Below are 7,548 nucleotides of genomic sequence, written 5' to 3'. Positions count from 1 at the left end.
AAATAAATAAATAAATAAATAAATAAATAAATAAATAAATAAATAAATAAATAAATAAATAAATAAATAAATAAATAAATAAATAAATAAATAAATAAATAAATAAATAAATAAATAAATAAATAAATAAATAAATAAATAAATAAATAAATAAATAAATAAATAAATAAATAAATAAATAAAAAGAGAATACTAGTGCGGGAACCAGCAGTTGGCGTAATCGCTATGTCATTGGATTCCCACGTAGTCGACTGCAGTTCGCGTCCCGGACCCGGTGGCTTAAAAAACTCATGATGGGCGCGTGTGCGTGCGTGCCCAAGATCCCTAGAGGAGAATGGGGGAGAGGGGATTGCAGCGTGACCATCTCCCCTGGGGGGTGATTTCTCGCTTTCTGGCTTTCTGTCTCTCTCTCTCTCTCTCTCTCTGTCTGGCGAGTGCACGCACCCTATAGTGAAAACCTCTCCAAAAAAAAAAGAATACTAGTGCATGCCAGGGTACACTGGAAGCCACAAAATAAGCATGGCAGATTTTCCTGGAGTGTCAATGTTAGTGGCATATTTAAAGATATTTTTTTCCCTATTAAAACAAACAGGTGTAGTATACATTTTTTTCCCTCCTTGGATGAAGTATATGATTAGGATAGAATACAAAATATGAGTGAACTCTAAAAATAAAATTCTGCCTTAGGACACATCGCTGTTGGTGGCTTCCCCGGGCCTCTCCTACCTTGATTTATAGTCACTCTTTTCTGCCCTCCAGGTGTGGCGGTGAGAAGTTGGAGAGGCACTGTACGTACTGTACCAGGCTCCCTTTTACTGGATCTTGGCGGATGGTAAGATTCGGAGGCATTTCAGGTAGAGGTTAGTGGTACAAAGCAAGAAAACCAAGGGGCAGAGTTGCTTGTCTGAGGGAAACATTTGATAGATGGGACCTGCCTCTCAGTAGGTTGGCGAGGGGATTGACTGATCCCATATGGCTTCAGTCACTCATTGGGCTGCAGCAGGACAGATAAGGTGACAGAGATGGTCAAGCCTGTCTCTCAACCTGTTTTTCAAGTCAAGCTTCATCCTGTGATTCAGATGTGTTTTGAGGAAGGGCCAGAGCAGAAGCTAGAAGGCCTTTTGAGGCCAAGGTTCAGAAATGCCAGAAAATTCCTTCTGCTACATTCTTTTGGTCAAATAAAATCATAATGCAAATCCAAATTCAAGGGGCAGGGATATAGACTCCACCTCTTCATGGGAGCAGCTGTGAAGATGTGTGGCCATCACTGACCTTGCACACTTGCACAAGTTACTTCTTTTTTTTTTTTTTTTTTTTTTGAGAGGTTTTTGCTATAGAGTGTGTGTGCTCACCAGAAAGACAGAGAGAGACAGAGAGACAGAAAGCAAGAAATCACCCCCCAGGGGGGATGGCCACACCGCAGTCCCTTCTCCTCTATTCTCCTCTTGGGATCTTGGGCATGCACGCACACACGCCAGGCGTGAGTTTAAGCCACCGGGTCTGGGACTCAAACCGCGGTCAACTACATGGGAGTCCAGCGACATAGCCATTACACTGACTGCTGGTCCCAACTTCTTTATGCCTTTTTTGAAAAGGTTTAATGATAGGGTTGTTGGAAAAGTCATAACACATTTTTGCATAGAAAAACAGAAAAATATTTCATGACTTTTTCACTGACTTAATATGTAGTTCCTTCTTGAGCAAGAAAGGCAGAAGGACAGAAAGACAGCACCCACAGGGTCCTGATGGACCAGGCATCACCCCCAGCCTCAGCCAACCTGAATCATGGGTACTCAGGGAGGTCTCCGGATGTGAACCCAGAGTTTCTCTATGTGGGTAAGCCTCACAGAGGCGTTATGTTTTACTACTGCCTGGCCCCTCCTTTTATTATTTTCTCTTTTTATAGATCTGTAAAGGGAGTCCTTCTAGGGTGGTTGTAAGCGTTAGATATGTTTAGCTAGGTTGTGATGTGGAAACTAGCACAGCTCGTGCTCAGGGCTCAGTGGATGCCATCTGTTTCTGCCCTTCTTGTCTGGGATCATGCAAACCTCACTTTTCTTCAATCCCATCTTCTTCCCACTGGAAGCCTTCTGTGACTTTCCCGGCTCTTGGAAAACACATCATCTTAGAATCTCACCTGGTGGTTGGTATATGCTGCCTTGTGTTGCTGTTCTGTGTATACACATCATAGCTCCTTTCGGAAGTTTGTAATGAAGCCTCTGGAGGGGGCAGGCCAGTGCCTGCATATAATTTTTGTAGGGTTCCCAGTTCCTAGCAATCAGATGATGCTTAGTGAATGACTCTCATTCAGAAGAAGGTATACACATTTCTTTTGTGTTGTTTTAATTTAATCTAGTGAGTATTTTTAATCAAAGTATGAAAATAAAAACATGAAAGGAAAAAAATAAACTCTCCAGTTATATGGTCTCTCTACTTACTGCTTAATCACATAAGGCATATTCACAGGGAGACAATTTTAATTCCTTGAGGGGAGAAAAGGCTCAATTTTTGCTAGCCTAAATAAATGAAGGTTAATTTAGAGTTAAATTGGAGAGAGTTAGAGAAAGATTTAAAAGCAATGAAGTGCATTTTATTTTAATGGTCACTTCAATTATTTTCAAATTCTAGGAGGTATGAATTCTGAACTTGAACTAGATCAAAGAATGTGGAAACCTTTGTAAAAAGCAGAGTCTGTTGATTTTATAAGTGGAAGACTTTGTATATAATCAAAAGACTTTTGTTTTTTTTTTAACCTGCCATCATTTCTGGTTGTGAAAATTAAATATGAGTGCTTCTGTCATGCTCTTCAGGACTCTCATCCAGGAATCAGGTTTAACTTGCTTCATGCCAGTAGTATGAAGTTGGGGTACAGTATGGAAAGGTTAAAAAAAAAAAAAGTCTCGCATCTGCTGTTACATGTTGTTAACTCCCTCAGCAGACGTTAAATCATTTCAAGTACAATAATAGTGTGGGAGGTAAATTAACTAACCATTAACAATCTTATAAATACACAATTAACATGCCAACATTTATATGACACATTGATGGGGCAGCAGTAATTTTTGATTGGGAGTTTGCAGACCTTGGAGAAGCCTCAGGCTGTTGCTTATTCAGACAAGTTTTCACAGATTGCAGGTGAAAGGGCTGTAAGTCTGCCTGGCAGAGGGGAGTCTGAAGGGCTTTTGAGAAAGTCCAGGGAAGGGAATTTCTTCTCACCATTAGCTGGAACTGAGCATTTGAAGTCGCATGGTTGCCTCTCTCAGTTCCTCAGAGAGTGAAGAAGTATAGGGAGGGCTCATTTGCTTATGGTGTGTTATTTGAAGAAACAGTATTTCAGGTATGGACCTAGAGCTGAAGTTGCACGATTCACAAGGGATTTTCAAAAATATACTTAGACCTAACTGGGTTTTAGGTCAACAAGAAGATGATGGCTGAAGTTCCTATTTTGTGCAAAATTTTGTGACTTTTATTTATTTCTTATTTTGTCAGAGGACATGTGCACTCACCAGAGAGAGATATAATGAGAAAGCACCTCCTATGAGGGATGGTCCTCTTCATTCTCTGTCTGTTGGGGTTTTGGACACACATGCTCACACACAGGCACTGGTGTGTTTTTCTAGCCACTGGGCCCAGGACTTGAACTGCATAGTTAGCTATGTGGGATTCAGCTGCTTTACCACCATGCCACCAGCTGGCTCAGCTTTTATCTTTTTAAACAACCAGTACATGCACTGTCTATTCTTTGTTATTGTACAAATCACTGTTGCATCCGTGGAGGGGACTTAAGAGTCCCATCTACTGCAAACATGTTTGTTGTCTTAATGCCTTTCACAAAGACCTATGGGAGAAATAGCTCTCAGGTCTTAGAACCCTAAAAGCACTATAAGATTTTAAAAAATCATGTTGATTCGGACTGTTGTTTTGAGAGGCTATATGGTATAATGGTTAAGTCCCAACCTTTTGGGTTTAATTTTTAGTTCTTCTGTGTATTAGCTGTCTGGCTTTGGGCAAGTTTTAAAACTTTTCTGTGCCTCAGTTTTTTTATCTATAAAACAGAGATAAAAAGAATAACTAACTTAATAGGATTATTTTGAAAGTTATGTGAATTAATTCATGTAAAAAGAATAGAGTGTTTCTTGCTTTTGTAGTAAGTTAAGGTTAGCTGTTATAATTGCCTCTTGCTTCTGGGATTTTACAGTCTACCTGAAACAAGTGTGCAAGCTCTTATGGCATGCTCTGGCTTAAGGATTCATTCCGAATGACTTTATCTCACACTTCTCACCTCCTCCCCCGCCCCATGTTTATCTGTTTTTCTTTCTCCTCCTCTCGCTTTCTTCTTTCCTTCCTTTCTCTCTTTCTCTTCTTTCCTTCCCCTTCCCTTTTCTTTCTTTCTGCCAGAGGATACACGTACTTTTTTTTTTCCTTTGGAGAGATTTTCACTATATGGCGCGTGTGCGCTCGCCAAACAGACAGAGACATAGAGACAGAAAGTGAGAAATCACCCCCAGGGAGGATGGTCACGGCACAATCCCTTCTCCTCCATTCTCCTCTTGGGATCTTGGGCACGCACGCACACGCGCCCGGCGTGAGTTTTAAGCTGCCTGGTCTGGGACGCGAACCGCGGTCAACCACGTGGGAGTCCAGCGACATAGCCATTAAGCTAACTGCTGGTTCCCAGGATACACGTACTTATGAGAGAGAGAAAGAGAGAAAACACTGCCCCAGTGGGAGGCAGTCACACCACAATCCTTCTTCTTAAATTTCTCCATCTTGTTCAGATGGAGAAAACACACATATCCAGTGTGACTTCCAACTTCTGGGACTGGAATTTGAACTTTGGTCAGCCATGTAGTATCCGGCTCCTTACACGCAGGACTTAACTGTTGTGCTATCAAGTGGTTCCCCATATGCTTTTCTGTAAGCCATTGTAAATAAAGTTTGAGAGTATATGTGTATAAAACATTATTAAAAGTTATGTTAAGTCTTGATAGCCATCAAAATGTACTAAAAATCATTCCTGTGTTTAGGGTGCCATTCCAGATTACCACAGGCAGGATAGGTGATCATTAATGAACACAAATGGGTGTATAAAGTGACAGTAGTATCCAGTTGTACCTGATACTGCTCTTAGCACATAGCTGGAACTTGGTAAATATTTGTTGAATGAATGAAGTCTAAAAGGAGACCCACCCAGTATATAAAGAGGGGTATGCCATTTTGGGATATATTATACTATCTTCTCACTCCGTGTGGATGTCCCTATTGCTTCCATTTTAAGTAAAATAACTTCATGCTTTAGAGAACTTGGAGTTAAAATGTGAGAGAAGGAAGCAATAAGTAGGACATCTTAGGGGCACTGACCTCTTAGAGCCTGATAGTGTTTATCGGTCAGTCAAGAGTTGGTGACATCCAGGGAAGGGATTCAAGGGAACAACATTTTCGAGTGTCAAACTGTATTTCTAGATCATGTCTTGTGAAACCTTGGTATACATTGATGTGTTTCAGTGTTTTAGAGAAAAAGGGATTAGGGGCTCACACAAGTCTGAGCTATATCATGTTACTAGATTCCCTATACTTGGAGATACACAATACACATTAGTCAGAAAGGTCTAGGAAGTCCCATGATTAAGCACCAAGAAGAAAACTTTTTTTAGGGAATTATTTTATTTAATTTTATTTATTCATTCATTTATTTTAATTTGACCAGAGAGAGAGAGAGAGAAAGTGAGAAAGCAAACCATCAGGTCAGGACTCAAACCATGGTCAGCCATGTGAGAGTGAGTGTCCAAAGCCTTAACCACCATGCCACCTGCTGGTCCCCGAAAAACTTTTAACTTTGTTAAATCTGGTGTTTCCCAGACTTTTTAAAATTTTTAAAATTGGGGTGGGCTGGCCAATGGCATGGTGGTTGAGGCAGCCAGATCCTACATGGCTAACTGGTTTAAGTTCTGGACCCATTGGCTTAGGAACACACTGGGCAGGTGTACATGCATGTGCATAATACTTGCATCCGTGCCCATAATCTTGAAAGGAACAGAAAGGATTGCAGCATGATCATCCCCATGGGAGTGGCTTATCACTTTTTTTTTTTTTTTCTCTCTCTCTGTCTTCAGTGAGTACATTTGCCATCTGGCAAATTAGGGAAAATCATTGTGGCCAAGTGGCCCCATAGCCTTAGGTTTAAGGGAGCCAGATCTGATGTGACTGACCACTGTTCAAATCCTGGCCCCTGCAACTAAAAAAAAACCACTAGGTACAGGTGTGGATGTATTCCCAAAATCCCAGTGGGAAGGTGAAATGAAAGTAGGGGGATTGTAGGATGCCCACACCCCATTAGGGGTGTTTTCTCCCTTCATTTTTCTCTTTGTCTCTGGTGAGTTCATGTGCCCTCTGGCAATTAAAAAAAATGTGGCAAGGTATACATCACATTTCCTATTTTAATTATTTTTACATGTGAGATTCAGTGGTGTGAAGTACATTCTCATCAGTGTGCAACCATCACCACCATCTGTCTCCAGAACTTCATTATCTTTCCAAATAGAAACGTACCCATTAGACACTTTCTCTTGGGCTGGCCCTGTAGCCTGGTGGTTGAGGCAGCTGGCTTCCACATGGCTGACTGGGATTTGAATCTCAGACCTGGCAGCTTGTAAAATGCACTAGTCTCATGTGCACGAGTACCCAGAGTCCCAACAGGATGGAGAAATGGAGGAGAAAGGATTGCTGTGTGACCATGTCCCATTGTGGGGGAAGATACTTCCTTCCTTTCCTCTTTCCCCTTCTCTCTCTGATACAATTAAAAAACTAAACCAAAACCAAAACCGAAACCCAACCAAACAAAAGCCATTTTCTCCCCATTTCTTCTTCTGTCCAGCCCCTAACAGCTCTCTCTCTGTGAATTTGAATATGGTAGGTACCTCATATAAATAGAGTCATATAGTGCTTATCCTTTAGTGGTTGGTTTATTTCACTCAGCATAATGTCTTCAAAATTCAGAAGCATGTGTCAGGATTGCCCACACTTTTAAGGCTAAATAATACTCCAGTATATGTATTAGGCTGTCAGGAAAGTAATGTATTTTTCTATGTTTTCTATGCAAAAATGTGTCACGACTTTCCAGACAACCCAGTATATACCACGTTTGGTTTATTCCCCACTGTGTACTTGCAGTTGCTGCATGGTGTTCTGCTGTGGGTGTGTGGCAGCACGCGTACTGCTAATGGCTGTTTGGGCTGCTTTCAGGTTTTCACTATTACAAACAATTCTGAGATAAATATTCTTGCACATTTATCTCTTTAGAGCAAATCCTAGAACTGGGATTGCCCAAAGGGTATTCATGTTTTAAATTTTTGTAAATATTACTAATTACCCTTTAAAAAGTTCCAATTTTCGTTTCCTCTTCGAGGGCTTGAGGGTCCCCATTTCTCTCAACTCCTGTCACCGTTCGTTCGTTTGTTCTTTCTTTCTTTCTTTCTTTCTTTCTTTCTTTCTTTCTTTCTTTCTTTCTTTCTTTCTTTCTCTTTCTCTCTTTCTTTCTTTCTTTCTTTT

General features: G+C 40.8%; 1 protein-coding gene across 6 annotated transcripts in view; it reads left to right on the top strand.

Annotated features, from left to right (window-relative positions):
* MAPKAP1 (MAPK associated protein 1) overlaps positions 1–7,548 on the top strand; it is a 284,151-nt gene that overhangs the window by 35,926 nt on the left and 240,677 nt on the right. For 4 of the 6 annotated variants that reach the window (XM_027775605.1, XM_027775604.1, XM_027775606.1 and 1 more), the window contains exon 2: positions 760–832. The exons of the other annotated variants lie outside the window; for them this stretch is intronic. The gene's annotated coding sequence lies outside the window, so the exon portion shown is untranslated. The remainder of the gene's footprint in view (positions 1–759; positions 833–7,548) is intronic. 6 annotated transcript variants of the gene reach the window in all.

This window comes from Tupaia chinensis, unplaced genomic scaffold, assembly GCF_000334495.1.
Source record: "Tupaia chinensis unplaced genomic scaffold, TupChi_1.0 Scaffold000575_1, whole genome shotgun sequence".
In the NCBI taxonomy this organism is placed as follows: Eukaryota; Metazoa; Chordata; class Mammalia; order Scandentia; family Tupaiidae; genus Tupaia; species Tupaia belangeri.
The sequence above is the reverse complement of the archived record's forward strand: the minus strand, read 5'-3'. Positions and strand labels throughout refer to the sequence as shown.